At 40.2% G+C, this 19,310-nt stretch overlaps 1 pseudogene across 1 annotated transcript in view; it reads left to right on the top strand.

Moving 5' to 3' along the window:
* LOC148810269 (polyunsaturated fatty acid lipoxygenase ALOX8-like) overlaps positions 1–11,481 on the top strand; it is a 35,440-nt pseudogene extending 23,959 nt beyond the window's left edge. Inside the window, exons 10-14 of the transcript XR_016086794.1 lie at positions 3,616–3,781; positions 4,472–4,593; positions 6,315–6,415; positions 8,178–8,348; positions 11,144–11,481. The product of XR_016086794.1 is annotated as a polyunsaturated fatty acid lipoxygenase ALOX8-like (transcript). The remainder of the gene's footprint in view (positions 1–3,615; positions 3,782–4,471; positions 4,594–6,314; positions 6,416–8,177; positions 8,349–11,143) is intronic.
* Positions 11,482–19,310: the final 7,829 nt, after the last annotated feature.

The following is a 19,310-nucleotide window of genomic DNA, read 5'->3' as shown; positions in this document are numbered from 1 at the left end:
GATACGCAATTAAAAAAAATAAATTTTTTGAATCCCCGGCGGAACACATTCCATAAGAACTAGCGCTTTTATATATCGCCTTTAAAGGTGGCTTCTCAAAACGCTTTACAGGATAAAAACAACAATAACAGCAACAACAACAATATTGTATTTCATTGCACTTTGAAAACCAAATAATAACTTAACGATATGTGCAAACGTTTTATGATATGTCGCTGCTTTATTAGCATGACAGATGGGTACAATCAGTGTTGGGTATTTACTTTGCTTTGAGATTCCACTTTTAAAGGTGATATATAAAATCAAGGCTTTAACTTGCTTTAACTCCGCAAGTCTGAGTTCTCGTGTCTGTCCTATCTGAACCGAAAGTATTACAATATGTATCTTTATAGCAGGTGGTGTACAACTTTTTAGCATAGATTACACTTTTATAAAATGTATTTAAAAAATAAAAACGATTACAATCTAATCTTTCCACGTTTGATCCCAAGATCCCAAGAAAAATAAATCTAAACGGGGAGAAAGCTATGCTGAAAGTTTATTAAGATACTTAGAAGACAAAGATATCAATTTATGTTGCATTTGTCTGATTGTGAATCAAAAAACACATATATTTAAACACGCGTTTACGATTTAAATCAAAACGCGATTCAAATCAATATAAATGTTTATTTTGTAACGCATAGGTGACTATAGAAGTGGGATGGCGATTTAAGCGGGGGAGAGTGTAACGCTTACGGCCGACAGGCACTGTGTAAGAGCCGGCTTACCAGAGCGGTGACGTCGCCGCCCTTCCCTGTGATAGCAGGACTACAGCTACTGGGCTGTAGAGAGATCTCTCTTTAGCTCACCGGGCTGGGTCACTACTAAGCGATGCGGGAGTCCCGGGTTCGAGCCCCCGACGGTGGGGGGCCGACCTAATGCGGCAAGGGCGCCCGCCTGAGCCCCCGTTGCGTTACATTAGTGTCAGAAGCGGGGTGGGATAGCCCTTCGCCGGGGACGGCGAATTAAGCGGGGGAGAGTGTAACGCTTACGGCCGACAGGTACTGTGTAAGAGCCGGCTTACCAGAGCAGGTGACGTCACCGCCCTTCCCAGTAATAGCAGGACCACAGCCCCTGGGCTGTAGAGAGATCTCTCTTTGGCTCACCGGGCTGAGTCTCTGCTGAGTGACACGGGAGTCCCGGGTTCGAGCCCCCAACGGTGGGGGGCCGACCTAATGTGGCAAGGCGCCTGCCTGAGCCCCCGTTGCGTTAAATTGGTCCTTCGGATGAGATGTAAAACCGAGGTCCTGACTCTCTGTGGTCATTAAAAATCCCAGGGTGTTTCTCGAAAAGAGTAGGGGTGTAACCCCGGCGTCCTGGCCAAATTTCCCATCGGCCTTTATCAATCATGGCCTCCTAACAATCCCCCTCTATAAATTGGCTTAATTACTCTGCTCTCCTCCCCACTGATCACTGATGTGTGGTGAGCGTTCTGGCGTACTATGGCTGCCGTCGCATCATCCAGGTGGATGCTGCACATTGGTGGTGGTGGAGGGGAGTCCCCATTGCCTGTAAAGCGCTTTGAGTGGAGTGTCCAGAAAAGCGCTATATAAATGTAAGCAATTATTATTATTATTCATTGTTATTAAAATGACTTAAATTCGATCATGTTGTGATATTTAGAAATATAAATTTGTTTGGTGCGAGTGAGGTTTTATTTAATCTCTGACCAAGGGAAACGTTTCATTTTTTCAAAGAAATGTTTATTAAAAAAAAAAGTCATGGTTCCAGTGGGATTCAATCACAGACCGTGTGACATGGGAGTCAGGAACCTAACCCACAGCGCCACCGGCGCAGTCACATGCAGAGTGCTGAAAAAGCACTACAGAAACATTATCAACAGACAATGTACAGCGTGTACTATTCTTGTGTTGCGGTACATGAATATAATTATATTGTTATTAATTTCTTTAGATACGTGATTCCATATTATATTCTCTTTTAATCAAATTCTAAAAGTATGCTTGTTGACTCCGGTATCTCGTTAGTTAAAGACCTCGATACTTAAAATGTTTAGGGAGAAATGCAATACTGGTGTGTATTTTTTCTTTAAAGTACCAAGACCAGCCATATACTGTATGTTTATGTTCCAAAATTAATATCGTTTATGGCCTTCACACGTGTTACAGTATGCTCCTATTCTTTTTATGCTCAGCTACTAAGATTTCCCATCAGTGGTAAAATTCCATATAAATATTCAATACTACAACGGGGACAGTAAAGACGTTTACTGTAAATCTTTCTACGACAGACCAACGGACCACGAGTGCCCCTGTCGGTCAACCAATCACGTACCGCGGTACCGCGCGTCATCGTGCGTCACAATGCGCGACGCCGTAGCCAATTACCTCCAGTACGTGTCTGTACCGCTCACTTTGAATGGCTGCATCTGTAAGTGCACACAGCAATACTCTTAGTATACTCTTCTCAGCATCCCCTCTGCTTAATTAATGTCATTTTCCTGTCTGTAATAACACCACAGCAACGAAGTATCACAATACCTTCACTATATAGTCTACAATTCTGGAATCTGCTTTTCTAAAGGAAGGCTTTTGAATAACTGTTTGAGAGAGGAAGTAGGTTTGCTTGTCCAGAGACGACAAGCATATTGGAAAACATGATCTTATCACACAGAACCAGCATTCGTCATGTTAAACTAAATAGCAAAAACGTGATCTGTAGGTTAAACAATAAGGCAAAGATATTAAGTTTTATTTATTAGCATTAACTACAAGCACCAACATAACGGAAACTGTTCACCTCTCTACATTGAGAGGCTGACTCTACCATGGTATAGCTTTCATGGGACCACAACACACAGATAGAGAAAAATATGAAACAGCGATAATGTGAAAAAAGAGGACTGTGGCTGATAATCCTACATTGCATTATTCATCAGAAAGGTGCAAGAATATGTTGCCACTTCATCAAGTAGTCAGGGCAGTTGCCTGTACTGGGACCAAACAGCAAAAAATTGCTAGACTTTAGTTCTCTTGTAAGAACTAAACAAGCACTAAGGGATAGGTTTGTTTCCTTGAACTTTGGGCAAGGTATTTCACATTAGTAGTGGTGTTTTCCTCTATCACTGTTCTTTCTTTCCATTTTAAATTACTTCTTAAGTATTTCTGAAGTTTTGTTGCATTAGAATACCTTCTGAATCCATAAAACCAACTGGAGGTTCTCTGAGACTCTGGAGGAATGATGTACAAATTTAACTGACATATTTAGACACTGAGCAGGGCCACAACATCAGCATACATGGTTTATCATACTGGCTAAGCCATTAGATTGTGCTCAGTCATGACAGTTTAATACCTCACAGCTCCAGTGGTCCAATATGTCTTAGGGCATCATTTGTGTGTAGATGTTATCACTGCATTTGCAAAGGTTTTTACTGTGCACTCCAGTTTCTTTCCACTAGCCATAAAGCATAAACTTGATATTTTTTTAAGGTTCGTTTTAAGGTAATTTCAAAACTAAAGGAGTTTATTCTTAGTACAACCTGTACTGACTGTGAGACTACAGAGAGAAAAAACAGTCACACTAATGAATCTTGTTTTCCTTCTGAACTAGGCCGCCAGTACTGGAGGATATGGGAAGTTTGAAGTGCTTCAGAGAGCCCTCACTTCCCTTACAGTGCCCTCTGTCTGCCGGAGGACATTACCGCTCGTGGGGTAGAAGGAATACCCAACTACCACTACCGCGATGATGGCTTTAAACTGTGGGCTGTCATCAACAGGTGGGACTTCCAGGAGTCTTCACAGCAAGCACGTGGAAAGTCCAGTCTTCATTCATTTGTACTCTTTGTCTAAGGTAGCCAAAAATTGTGTAATACTTGAAATTATTAAGAGGGAACACCTTGGAATTTCTCTAGTGACAGGTATGAGCTGTACTTAAAAATAACTAAAAATGTTTAATATAAAGATTTGAGTTTGGAAAAAGACAATACTGTATAAAAAAAATCTATTTTAATGACTAAAACTCATTTGCACCACTTATTCCTTAAGTAAACAAATGGTTTTATAATTTGAGACCTGTGTTGAGTGAATACTGTTCTATTAAGATGCTGGGCATAATCTACATCTTTGCAAACACAGGCAACAACTATCCATGTCATTAAAACTTTGTAAACGTTTTCTTAAACTGCAAAGTAACAGGAATTGGGGATAAAAGTACAAACTGACTAACTATTTTTGAATGGGTACCACAATGCATTATGACTAATCCCCCATTTCTTTAAAAAATAGAAAGTACTCACAAGCAGTAGCAAACTAGCAATTGTATTAATTAGATATCAGTTCTGAAGATATGTTTAAGTTACAATTATTATGTCTCACTGAATGTAAGACTTTACAGCACATCCTGCAAAACTGTCTCCCTTCCTCCTGCTGTGTTGAGTGAGTTTCTTAGCTGCTGTGCTTGCTTGTCAGGTTGTGGAGGGCATGGTGAAACATTACTACCCAGCAGACAAAGATGTCCTGGAGGACACCGAGCTGCACGCCTGGATAGAGGATATCTTCACCAACGGTTTCTTAGGAAGGCAAGAGTCAGGTAGGTCACCAACACTAACAATTAAGAATTTTGCAGTGAATGCCCTGTATTTCACCTTGGGCTTCAAAGATTTAAGGGGATTATACACAAATGAATAACATTTCACTCTGAACACAATTTTGCATGTGTGGCTGTGCTATGAACTAGGTATTTTGCTGAAGAATAGAAGGACAAAAAAATAGCTTTTACCCAAAAATAGTAAATGAAACAAGAAATGAAAATGTCAGCAACTATGATGGTGTAAACGTAACTGAAACTATTCCTGAAGGATGTACTGTATGAGGTTGGAAAATTCAGTTTTCTCCAATTTACCCCCATGGAAAGAGTGTGTTCTATCTGCTCTGGCATACCGATTTCAGCACTTCTCTGTTTAGGGAAGATCGATAGCTGGCTCTTGTGTTGCTTTAGATGTTATTGAAACGGCAGCTTCAATTAAGCTCTGTTTTGGTCTAATAATCATATTTCATGAAAATATCACATTTTACGTTATATAAAATATAAAAACTAGCAGCCTAGCTACTAGTGATGCGCGGGTCGACTCACAACTGCGGGTCGGGCAGACTTGGGTTAAAAAAAAGATTTCAGATCGGGTCAGACGTGCGCGGGTTCGTTTCTCACCACCGCGGGTGGGTGCGGGTCTAAAACAAGCCGACCTGCGCGTCACTACAAGACACCATTTTAAAATGTAATGTGGTTGTTAGTTTTTTTTCTGAATAGGGTTACAAATGAAAGCAATGTTAATGAATATTGAAAATACTGAAATTTACCATGGAGTAAATTCTTAGAGTGCCGCACCTGTGTGTGGTCGTCAGACAAATCGGCACAGTATGAAATGTTTATTAACCCACGATTGCTTTCCTGCACTAATTCTCTCTCATCTGTCAGCTGCTGCTTATTTCTACCTTAAGCAGTGAGTATAACAAATAACTGATCCTGATAAAATAAACCCTTATAAAAAAAAGAAACATTTTTCTCAAAAACATGTCACAATTATTGGCACCCCTACATTTTTTGATTGCATTCATTTTAAAGACATTTTTGCATTTCATTTTGCTCATCTTTACCAAGGGTGCCAATAATTCTGGAGGGCACTGTACCGTATATGACTATTTACATTAAATCACACATCTGATTCAAAAGTTGCACAGACAATGTGGCAATAAATGACACCTGTGTTTTTGAGAAATCTTTTAAAAAATTTTTATAAGGATATTTTTTTCCTTTTAATAATTTTACCTCACTGAAAGGTTAGTTTTCTCTCATATTTTCATTGTAAGATCAAACTGATAAACAACAAAGACACTTTTTCATAGCCTTTTTTGCTCATCTTTACCAAGGATGCCGATAATTTTGGAGGGCACTGTACATCACTGTTAATCCACATACCTATGCATATAAATTGTAAAAATTAAATGACAGCTTTAGGAAATGCTACAATGTTATCTTGATGCTGGAGAACTTATATACAGGTTAGAAAATTAGTGGAGAAAAAATCACAGCCCTGCTTTATGCTATCAGTGAACACTGTTGATGCCTGTGAGAGGAGAGCATATATCTCATCATCATACACAGGTCCTAATTCTCCCATGGCTATACAGAGGCTGTAACCACCTGATAACTTAATTCATATTTTATGTTTCCACTAAGAAATATATCAGCACTACTAGTATTACATTAGTGTTGTCACTGTGTTCTATTTTGTGTAACTACATTTCTGACAGGTATTCCAGGAACTTTCCTCACTGTTCAGGAAGTAACGAAGTTTCTCACCATGGTCATATTCACCTGCTCGGTGCAACACAGCGCAGTCAACAGTGGACAGGTGAGCTCTGCTCTACTGACTGGAAAAGTCCATTATTCATTTAAAATACCTTTTTCTTTCCAGTTGAATCGTGTCTTATCGATCATTTCAACCCCTGGAGTGCAACCAGGCATGTAGTTTGTTCATGTAGTACAAAGCACAACATGGTACATTTTCAAAAGGCTTAAAAAGGGCTTTGATTCAGGTTTGTAAACTACTGGAAAATGCATTCCTGCAAATCACTGAGAGTGGCTCTTCCGATGCTACATTATCTTCTGTTTAAATGTCATGTATATGTTGTGCTTGGAACATTTTTGTTAATATCTTTATAATACAATAATAACTGAAAATGTATCACTTAATGGAAGTAATACACTGCACTATTCCATATGTTCACATATGGATCAAAACGTAACTTTTCTGTTTGATTTATCACTGATTATGGGATAGACAGCATAATCATAAAATGAAGTAGTCAAAGTTCATTCCAAACATTAATTGATTTTAAACACATGGTTCTCCTGTGTGCCTCTCCTGCTGCCCACGGATCATCATAAATCACTATTCAGTCTCCTTCAGAGACTTTCACTCATTCAGACAGATTTGCAACTGTTAAGTTCAAGGCAATATTTCTCTATGTTTCAGAATTTGAACCACTGAGGTATAGCAGGCTGGTTCTTCTACCATCTCCTAATCTGCCTCTAGCAGACGTCGCCAACTCAATCCGAGTTCTGTGTTAAAAAAAACACTCTGCATCAGTGGTTTGGGGATCCTTTGGGGTTTCTGACACCTCAGATGTTTGGCCAGCACTACCAATTCCTCAGCTAAGACAGCTTCATTAAAAGAATGAAGTACAATATGCCTTTATGTTTGCCTGTTAATTACATCATTATTAGTATTTGACTACAGAAAACTGAATTAAGTCAGAAAATAAGGGAAACCAGAAATTGTACTACTTGTACCATCCCAAAATGTAATATAGTCAAAACACTGGGGTTAACACCTCTAGTTTTAGACAGACATTTGACCTACTACGGACCTCGGTTTAGTGTCTCAGAAATTTTGGTGTCACAAATACCACTTAGTGTCCACCAATACCACTTACAGCAGCGCCATGCTTTTCTATAGAGAAACCATCCCAGAACAGACAATGCCTAATCTTGCTTAACGTCTGGAGATGAGTCTTTCTATAGCATCAGAAGAACCCTGACAGAAACTGAACGCCTGCACATTCAGGACACGTATACTGATGTCTGTAGACAAGGATGGCATTAAAATATGTGCTGCTATATTCTGAACAATCTCCAGTTATACTGATTGATTTTAAACACCAATAGTTACAAGTCATTAGGACATTTTGTCTTTTTTAGTTCTAAATCTTAGGATCTGTCTCTGCTAACTAATGTATACCTTAAATAACTATAACTGTAATATTACTTTTCATTTAAAAAGTCATATCTATAAATATTGCAGTTGTATAAACATTCTGATTTAGAACATTTTACACAAATATCTCCATTGCCACCATTTAGCAAGATACCAGAACACAGTTCATGAAGTCAGACTCATGCATGGCTGATGACGATTGTGAATATTTTTCTACATCTACCCATGGATGTTTATGAAATTTCGTACAACCTAATTTTCTCCAAATCTAACTGAGCATAAATTGAATGGAGAAACCTATGGGAGATATTTTTAATAAATCAAAAGACAAGTTAACATTTACGCTAGAACATGTAGAAATTGTGCAGTATTCATGCATGTGTGTTTCATCCCTCAGTTTGACTATTGTTCCTGGATGCCTAACGCCCCCCCCACCATGACCCAACCTCCACCCTCCACGAAGCAGAACCTCCGCTTTTCTGAGCTCGTCCACAGTCTAGCTGACTGCAAGAGCTCCTTACTGAGCCTGATTTTGACCAGGACACTCAGCTTCTCTTACTCTTCCAATGTGAGTTTCTCCGTCGTCCACAGTGACATAAGCTGTTGAGACATTTTAATGCTGACTACCACATTCATTCTGGCTTTCTTTTAAAGCCTGAATTGATTAGATGTGAATATATATATATAGGTTTCCTATTACGAACTATCATTATATTCCATTATTATTTTTCTATTTATTTTTCATTTAATTTATCGTTATCAAGCAGAACAAATTCCAAAGGAAATTAAGACATTGCTGCTACCTCCCTCTCCGTTTAGACCACATTATGTCTTAACTACATGAGGAGCAGCCTCCAAGTCTGCCTTCTCCTATGGACCAGCTACGGGGTCAATGGCTGGTGGGGAGTTTGACAGGGTGCTAAATTGTAACACAGGTGTCCCTAATGTGAGCTCAGGGAGGACAAAAAACATCTCTTGATACCAATATTCAGTTTGATTACAGACCATAGAAAGCCTCATGATCCTTTAGTTTTTGGGGATTTTAAGGAGGAGTTGTCAAAAAAGTTCACATAAAGATGGCTGATTTGCGGCTGCCAAGCATTCACGGTGACGTGACTTGTTGATCCTCTGATTCTGGATCTTCCGATCACCGGGAAGTCACCAGACATCACTCACCCCCTAACCGGCAACGTGAACTGGGATTGGTAACTCAGGAGACAGGTTATATCCTGCAGATAATGTGCTGCTGCAATAGTAATTTCACTCGGTACAAGAGGAAACCATGGTTCAGACATTCTGTGCACTGGATGTGCTTGGCTGAGGAGACAGTGGCAAAGAGTGCAAAACAGCTTGACTGAATCCCCTGTGAAAGAAATGATGAGGCAGAGGGTGAGTGGGCTCCAGATTCTGGTTTCCAATATGTTTTATAAATGATATGGGTCCACCAATGTTAGTGGAGGGAATATGGGGGATGCCAAACTAGAGTTGGCATCTTTTTAGCTGCAGTCAGGCCAGCCGGCTAGATTAATTTCTAGTTGAAGCAGATCAGCTTCAACAATCTGAAGTTCTATTGCCTGCTCCTGAGTGACCCCTGCATCTGCTGACTTTCATTCCAACTGGGCCTGTAACTGATATGCTTGCGTGTTTAGTCCATGTTTGTGCGCTTCGGTTTGCAGTCTTTGGTTTTAGAATTACTCTAAAGTACAGTAATCGATTTCAACAACTTCAGTCTAGAAAATATTACATGGCATTAACTTGCTAATAAAATATCTTATGCCTATTTTTTTTCTAAACAGACAGTTCTTAATAGTTCAAAATGACAAATTAGCATTCACACCCTGTTTTAATTTAGTATACTTAAGTCCAATTCATTTGTAGGAATTATAACAATGCTGAATTAGCACAATTTCATCTATCTTCATTAAAGCTGAAAACAAGTTTAAAAATAAGATGATAGAAAACTGAAATCAGTTGGTATGTCTGTACCATATTGAATTTTAAACATACTGCCATAATAATCATGTTTTCCCATATTGCATACATCCTAAACCCTCACCTATGGATCATCCCATTTCAACCAATCAAACACCTTCTTAACTTTCAGGGAAATAGCAGAGCAGAGGGAGACAATGTCTGTAGCTGGATGCATGATGTAGACTGCAAGATTATCAGAGGCCAGATACTGTAAAGACTGTCTGGTCTTGGTCAGCTAATTTGGTACTATACATCTGCTATCCATATAGTATGTTTAGTGCCTCAGCATAAAGCTTCACTTTTCTGGACACTCCACTCAAAGACCTTTACAGGCAATGGGGACTCCCCTCCCACCACTAACAATGTATAGCCCTACCTGGATGATGCGACGGCAGCCATCGTGCTCCAGTATGCTCACCACACATCAGCTATCATTGGGGAGGAGAGCAGAGTGATGAAGCCAGTTCAGAGATGCCATGATTGGTAAAGGCCAGGGGGAAATTTGGCCAGGACACCAGCGAACACCCCTATTCATTTCAAGAAGTGCCTTGGGATTTTTAATGACCATGGAGAGTCAGGACCTTGGTTTTATGTCACCCAAAGGATGGCACCTTTTGTATTGCATGGTGTCCCCATCACTATACTGGGGCATTAGGAGCTTCAGTGGGTTGCCAGTTGTAAGTTGCAGGGTGACATAGCTGCTGACACTACATGGGTGTTTTTTCTGTTCCGAGTGTTTCTCTAAAGAAAGAAGTCTGGTATGCGTAATGTTAATGGATTCTGGAGTATATCTATTTGAAATGTAAATTCTTTGTTTGAAAGATACCACACTCAGATCACATATACAGTATACTGTAGTTTCTCAGTACTGTGGATGCCAGATGCTGTCTCCTTTTACGTCAATCACTATTCAAGACAGAATTCATATCTGCACCCTGGATAATATCAAAATCAGTGTCAGTCAGACAAGATATTAAAAACCCATAGGGATATAAACAGAAAAAAAATATTTTCTAAAACACTAGTTTTCAAAAGTATTAAACTCCTTTATTCATCAATAACTTACAAATTCAAATACTGTATTACTTTGCAATGCAATTAAAGCTTTTTTTTGTTTGCTGCAGAAGATGTTGTCACATACACTGTAGTTACAATACTCAGTCAAAGCCATAAACATTTTAGATGAGACATCTGTGTGCAACTAATGCCCCCTAATGCCAAACAAAAACAAGAGTTTCCACGCCGAATAACAACATTTTTATCTTTAACTAAAACATAGTTATGTTCCACGTGACATTTGTGATTTAGGTCCAGCCTTTTAACTCATTACTGAAAAAGACGTATTTCAACATTGTTAATGTAAAACGAATAACTACTTTCCTTTCTCAGGGTAAACTTGGAGAGTATCCAGAGAAGTACTTCACAGAGAAAAGACCTCAGGATCTGATTTTAAGGTTCAGATCTGACCTGGAGAAGATTGAAGATGAAATACAAACCCGCAATAAAAGCTCTGAACTGATGTACACTTACATGCTTCCATCGCTTGTGGCCAATAGTGTAGATATCTAAGTGTCACCATCAGAGGTGCCACCCAGAGTCTGCAGTCTTTGGCCGTGTCGCAGTGCTCACACTGACCCTGACCCCTTCAAGCGCGGACCTCAGTTGCGGGAGTATTGCAGGACTCACCGTTATAAACAGGGGGACGGGCCCCTCGCCTGATGTCACTGGCTGGGTACACGACGCAGGCTCAAAATGCTTCCCGTTGATGCTTTTTTTCCAATATTTAAAAAAAAAGGATTTGTCATTCTCCGCTCGCAGTTTGATAAAATTGAATGTCACCTCGTCTATCCCTGCACAAAAGTAGAGACACGTCGTGTTCATTCGTGTTGAACAGTGTGGCATTACGCGGGGGCGTGTTCAGCGTGGGGGCAAGGCCCTGGATTAATGGCGTGGTCTGGCTGTAGCAACCACAGCTGTTCTGGCTCATGAAGGACGAGTCGCCCTTCATCCAGGGCTCCGCCTCCACACTGAACACGCCCCCGCGTCATGTTTTTTTAAAGAAGTTTTTAAACTCCAGAAATACAAAAAAGGAGACAGAATAATGAAATATATACAGGAATAGATACTTCACAGCCAGAGGAATTCACAATTGTAAAAGCTAAAAATGGTATTTTTTTATATATTTCCATTGTATGTCTTGCCTTTTGATTTGATTTGATTCAAACATTTGGACTATTAAAAATATTTTTTTCTTTTTTTATTGTTAACAGAATAACAAAAATTACAAAACAAACAAGGGTACATATAACAATTCAAAACAAAAAGATCGTCGGGGGTACATATTACTACATAAATTCAAGTTATGAAAAAAGATCAAACAAATTAAATAAAAATAATGTCCGCACCGCTTTCATATTTTTGCACTTCGAAATAGTCTTTAAATACCCCCTTACATCCATTTTAAAATGCTCAGAAAAAGGGTTCTTCCCAGACCACTTCATTTTATGTATATAATAACGTGCCATTATGATAATTAAATTTATTACAAACGAAATGTTAATATTGTTTGTACTATTAAATATGTGTACCGTTAAATATTCCGTGCACAAAATACTGTAAATCGTAGGTAAACGAATATTCATCAGTCAGAATGGGGTGACAAAATAAAAGCTTTAAACCTTTTTTAAAAGTTTTTAAAAAGTTAAATTTTACGAATGCATGAATATTGTTTAGAAATGGGACACCGTGAGAAAATGCAGACTTGAGCGAGAATGGGCATATGACGGGCGCGAGGTTGCTAGTGTTTATACTGGGACAGGGCCTTGGTAGCTGTGTTTAATCTTAAATTCTTAGAAATGAGTATGAACAAAATATAGGGTGGTCATTTACAGTAAGCTCTTTGATGAGTCCTAGATATGTAGTGCAATACAGATAAAAAATCATTTTTGAAAATAAATGTGTATATTGTCTATGGTATAGATGTCTGTGTTGATCATTCACAAGGTCTGTTAATTAAAAGAGAAACAAGGCAAGATTACACATTTCCCTAGGTGTGGAACCACACAGCAACTTGACTAGTGTTAAATCAACTCTAACAGAGTTCATGTTCACGCATTGTTGGTGTTTACTGTATATGGTTTCACAGTCACCTGATTTAAATTAACAATAAATAGTTTGAGCTCAAACATTGCCACAGTGTTAAATATTTAAAACTCTGTGTGTCATTTTCCGACCTCTCTCAGTATTATTTCAACACTTCTTCAATGATGAGCACAGTGTACAGTGCCAATATTAGGGTTAGAGAAAACATCGTAGCGTGGCGGGTTCGGCGAGGATTAATAACAGGAATTGTGGCTCGTTTGTCTAAGAACACAAGTGCTTTATTTTCGGACCCGTGTCCAGCACAACAGCAACAGCAGGAGCAAGGCCCAACAGGGGCTACAGCACACTAGGGTCATTCAGGTACAGGTACATGAATATAGGGTGGAAGGTGGGTACAGGAATAAAGGGGTATAAACCAGGAACAACTACATGCTGATTAACAGTTCTGACTGCTATGTACTTCGCTCCGGGTGGTCAGCTGCGCTGCCCAGTGACCTTTAATCCCCACCCTGGCTACTACGCCCTTCGCCACACACATTGGCTGGAAGCTCTTCGGCCACAATGCCAGACGAAGGCGCCACAATATTGACATTACCATAGGAGAGTGAAGGTACATGCATCAGTGTTGCTGTCTGTCCCTTGCTGTGTGAGCAATAGAGCTAACACCACTAAAGTAAAATGCTGTTTAGATGTATTTTCTCATCTGTATAAAAGTTAACCTGTAAATCACTCAAACACAGTATATTCCACCACACACGTTTTTTTTTTATTTGAAATGCTTTAAACATCTCTTTTTGGTAACATTTATGCAAGTGGAACAGAAAACACTTTAAAACAAAAGTTAAAAGTTTGACAAACAGCTACAGCTTAATGCTAAGTAGCAGTCTGAGGTTTTCAGAATGTTAGGCCTCGGACACACCTTGTTTTGTAAATACTGTACATTGAGTAGCTTGTGTTGTATGTTTTGCTGTGTGTAGTGTAGTTTGTGTCTTGTTCTTAATAAATATGTTTAACCAAATGTCTGGATTGTTACTCCTCTCAACAAATCTGCGCCACAGAATAAAGAGTTCACGTGCCTCTAATTATACCAGCCGCTCAGGTATATTGCTAGAAATTACTTACAAGGTGGGGGTTATGAATAGTTATTTTACTTATTGACTCAAGTGCTCAGTCAATTCCGATTTTCATTAATTTCGTAACCCCCCCATTTGTGACAATATTAATATTCTATTTATTGCATAAGGGGAATCAATCTTGGGGCGATCTTGCTCCAGCTGGGAGGCAAATGAGAGATCTCTGGGGGACGACGCTTCAGGCAGCACCACAGCGGGGCAATCACAGGAACAGAGTGGGGGGCAGATCCTGTGCTTTTCCTTCTGCACTAGCAGCTACCTTTGTTGGAGACCTTTCCACAACAACGCCAGGCAAATCTCCACTCTCCCACCACCAGGACACTTCCAGCACAGAGTCGGACCGCGGACATGCCCAGCCCACGTACGGATTTCCAGTGGGACGTTTAAGTCTTGTAGAGATAGGAAATAACAGTACAAAGCTGACAAGACTTCCACAATCACAACAACTCCTTGTGAGGCAAGGGTGAAAAACTAAAGTTTGTAAAAATGAAGTCTGGGGTTGGTGGCCCAGTGGTTGGCACATCTCCCATCATGGGGCTGTGGGTTCAATTCCAGACACGCAGTTCTGTCTGTATGGAGTTGAACTATGCCCTCCCCATGTTTACATGGCTTTTGGTCTGCTTGCTACCTTTCACTCCCACAGCCCAAACACGTACTGCTCGTGTCACCATCTGCGGTACCCAGAGCGAACGCCGGCGGCAGATGAACATGGCTGCCAGCAATCAGAAACGAGCACCTTCCAATCCTCCCAAACGCCTAATCAGCCAATCACACTCCTCGCTCGCCACCACACCTCCCGGTTCCCAGTATACCTCAGTGCTCCTCACCTTCATCACGGTGCTCAGTATTGGGAATCCCTTTGGAGCTCCTTCCTGCGTTTCCCTTGCTACCAGACTACTGATAGGTTCTCTGATCTCCCGGCTATTCGACCTGCGCTTTCCAACGACATTGATTTCGGATCTGACGTATTGGCTAAGTACGTCATTGGCTAAGCTTTCTCTTTTATTCATCAACTCCCTGCTTATTATCTGTGTGGTTACCGCACAGGGTCCAACTTCAGTCTGAGCTCTGTGCCATTACAGCTAGGTTAAGTGCCTTCTGGGAAAACTGGTCTTACTGTAGGTGTAAGTGTGTTTTTGTCTGTGTGTCTGTCCTGTAATGGATTGCTGTCATGTCCTGTGTATATCCTGCCTTCGCCTGTTGCTTGACAGTATAGACTTCTGCTCCCCTGTGACACTTAATTGGATGAAGTGCTTAGAAAATGGATGAATGGATTTTTAGAGTACACAAATAAAATTGCCACCAGAGCTCCAAACTCCACTCCGAGTTCCACAGCATGCAGCACCAAGCTTGTGTTTACAGCACTGACTGCCTACAAGTGCTGCTGTATTCAGGAAAACAATTTACATAGAAGAGACACTTTGCATTGACAGCACACGCTTCAGTGATCTGGAAGTATTTATAGCCATGTGATTTTCACACTTCATGAGTGAGAGCTGCTGTTCAAGGCAATAATATAATCTGTGCTCAAGGCAGATATAAAATATTATTTTTATGTCTAGAGGTCAGTTTAAAGACTTAAAATATTTTCTGTAAAAGCAGGACATTAAATCAAAAACACGACATGAAACTGTTTTTCTGAAGTGTCTTTATAAGAGCATCCACTTATGGCTTTTCAGAATCCACTGGACAGATTACTGTGACTCAGACGCTTGTGAAATCTAGTGCACCAGGACAGAATGTAGCTGTGAACTGTAAGACCAGAGCTGCATTGCTCATTCATAACACTCAGCGTGGTCCCACCAGAAGTATTAAACTCCTGACTCTGAGAGCAACAACCTGTTAGCCTGTGATCTCAGAGTGTTAAAGAGGCAGTGGATCTGGGAGTGATTTCACTCTGACCATCACAGTCTGAAGATGCAGGGGGACTACTGACTACTGACAGAGTTTACACTAAATTACACAAACACAGTCATACTACTTCATCAAAACTGCAAAGCAACTGCATTGCAGAAGCTGGGACCTCCTGCAGGTGCTGAGGGTGAAGGCAAAGACACAGGACACAGCCTCGGGAGAAGCTCTGCTTAAAACACAAATAGCATTAAATGTATAGCATAAAACCCTAATTATTTTGTCTTTTGTTCACATTCTTAAATTGATATAGCACTACAAATTACACGTGGAACAGATCAAACTACAGTATGTAATCTGATTTATTTCAGACTTTGTATCAAACATTATTTGACACCAAGTAATTGCGATTTTTACAGTGTCTAGTCTAAACTGTACAAATAATGAATCATTTACAACAACAAAAATCATAAACAAAAACCATGTTCTCATATCTTCGTATGTACAGTACTTGGTATACTCAGAGCTTTACAGCAGTGTTGTTCAGTGACTCTGGTGTCCTGTGATGATAACACATACTGTAAGTCTCTCAGGGTAGTCCTACTGTCCTGACACTTTGCAGTAAAATATACCAGAGATAGAGCTGTACAGCAGTGTTGCCCAGTGACTCCAGTACTCCATGTTGAGAATATTCAATAGTTTATTATTGCTAAGCAGGGAAGACCAGTGTGGGTAACTAAATTGTCTTTGATGTGAACAGGGAACCTGAAACAGGCATTAAACCGTATGCTGCTCATGCCACAAGTCCCTTTCAGGATTTTGAATACTCAAACCCAAGTTCAAAGCAATAAGAGATTAGAGGGAAATTCCTTTAAAACGAGGAATTAACTTTATTACCCATTCTTGAAATGATTCAAAGCCATCAGTTTTGTTGAACAGCAGCCAGAAGTACTAAATAAGTCTGGCACAACATTAATTTAGTTTCTTTTGATTATCTTCCCTGTATTGTCTTTTTAATCATTTCATTATACATTTGAGAACTTAGTGGTATAATATTAGTAGTTATTGCATTAACCCTCAGCACAGGTAGAGGGTCCCAGCTGCGACAGTGCAGTCACTGTACAGTCCTGATGAGGGAGGTTTTTGTACAGGTGTGTAACACTGTGTGAACAGCCACTTACTGTTGAGGTTGTGGGCACTCTGACAGTAATAATCTCCTGCATCTTGAGCCTGGAGTCCTGTGATGGTCAGAGTGAAGTCAGTCCTAGATCCACTGCCACTGAAACGAGTGGAAACACCAGAGTGTCACCTATTTGCCCAATAAATCAGGAGTTTAGGTGCTTCTCCAGGTTTAAGTTGGTACCAGGCAAGAAAACCATCAGAGCCATCATTATACTGGTCTTACACCTCAGTGACTGCCTGTCCTGGAGCAGTAACTTGCACTGGAGTCTGAGTCACAGTAACCTGTCCACTGGCATCTGAAAACAAGAAACAAATGAATAAAATATTAGAATTCTTGGAGCTGTAAGAAGTATTTTCTTGTATTTACTTTTTCCCCCCCCCAACATAATTATAACAACAATCAATAATTTCTAATAAGCAAATACACTTAAGTAAATATGTAGCGGAATTTTACATTCCTACCCTGAGCAGTGATGAGGAGTGTCCAGATGAAGATGGTGGTGAAAGTCATTGTTGCTGTGGGTTCTGTTTCTTTAATGGGCAGCTCTCAGTCATGAAGTGTTAAACTCACAGGGCTATAAACACTCCTAGAGCACTGAAGCATGTGCTGCCAATGCAAAGTGTCTTTTCTATGCAAATGAAAACAGTCAATAGCCAAAAATAACACGGTATTGTGCAGTGATATGTTGCAGTTATACAAGTCTGTGTTGTTCTGTGGCAGAGAGAACCAGGGAAATCTCAGCTCATGCTTCTAACCCCAGAATTGCACCAAGAGGTAGCACTATATGTTTTCCATCAAAAATGAATGCAGGTAATTTGATATCAGTGTAATACAAGTGTTTGTTGAGACACTAAGATTAGGGCTGCTAGGGCAATAGGATCCTATGCAGGACTCAAGACAAAAAACGAAAACCAGGAGGCAGGTGAGTAGGTCTGAACACGGAGAGACAAGGAGGAAGCAACAATCCAAAAACACTAGGCGAAATCGAATCCAGGAACCAGGCGAGTAGGTCAGAACACGGAAGTACAAACGAGGAAGCAGCAATCCAAATCACAAGGCGAAACCGAAAACGAGATCGAAAACCGGAGAAAAGCAAGAGATAAACGCGCACTAGGGAGCTCGAAGAGAACCCGCAATAGTGAGCGGGGAAGTGAGGAAAAAGGAGAACTAAAATAGAGACGGGAGAGAAAGGTGATTGGCGTTTACTTGCGGCGTGAGCTTGTTTTACAGGGTGTGCGCGTGGGAATGCAAGAAGGAAGAGCGGCGCGAGTGGAATGCGGAACAGACACTGGTGCAACACACAGGTAAAAAGCCACTAGTGTTAAGACATTAGATTCCATGTTTACCAGCATCACTAATAGCTCCTTCCTCGAGCCACAGAGGATAATACAGAGTTGATGTGTCAGGGCTGAGGAGTCTTGAGAAAGTAACAGGTGCAAAACTGCACCATATGCTTTGAGAATTCTGCTCTTATTATTTTAATAAGTCGTTTTAAATAACTATATCACTCAGATGAATCTATTTTAATCAATAAAGCCCAAAGCAATACCAGTTGTTGTCTTTGTCTACCTCCTGTGGACAGTATGTAACAACAGTCTGGATGGTGGATGTTGCTGATATGTACTGTATTACTGTTTTATTTAGATGTGTTATTGCTCCTTGCAGACATATAGTACATTTTAATCTTTTTTAAAGTAAAGTATAGAGTTCAGACCTTCAGGGTGAAAGGGAAAAGTGTCTCTTAATTAACCTGCCTTGTCCAACCCAGGCAACTGTACAGGGGTCTAAATATCTTAGTACTGATAGCATCCTTCCTGAATGTCCTGACTTGACATTTTTGACCCAGTTAGATCCTATTCAGTTTGGAGTGAAACATCCTAACCTTCAGAAATGTTCATTTTAGGTGTTTGTTCATATTGCTGTGATATTCCACTAAGTGGAAAATGACAAAGTTGCTGGTTGCTTGGAAACGTCTCTTGCTTGTGACTGTCATTGTGCACTGAACGGGAGCACAGCTCTCTGCATTGACTGACAACATACAGTAGCACCTCTCCTGGTGCAGTTCTAGGGCCAGGGGAAGGAGCTGATTGCTCTGGATCTATCTGCAACAGACTGAAAGATACATGTAACTGAAAGTCATCATTGCAGACAGCTGGGATATTTTTGGCTGTTGACTGTTTCCATTGGCATAGAAAAGACACTTTGTCAAATTTGTCCACTAAGCAGACAAACATGTCAAGGGCCTGGAAATGATTTGAAAACCTTGTTCTATGTGACTACTAGCTTG

Source organism: Atractosteus spatula, unplaced genomic scaffold (genome assembly GCF_055471065.1).
Source record: "Atractosteus spatula isolate fAtrSpa1 unplaced genomic scaffold, fAtrSpa1.hap1 Scaffold_1, whole genome shotgun sequence".
Classification (NCBI taxonomy): Eukaryota; Metazoa; Chordata; class Actinopteri; order Semionotiformes; family Lepisosteidae; genus Atractosteus; species Atractosteus spatula.
The sequence above is the reverse complement of the archived record's forward strand: the minus strand, read 5'-3'. Positions and strand labels throughout refer to the sequence as shown.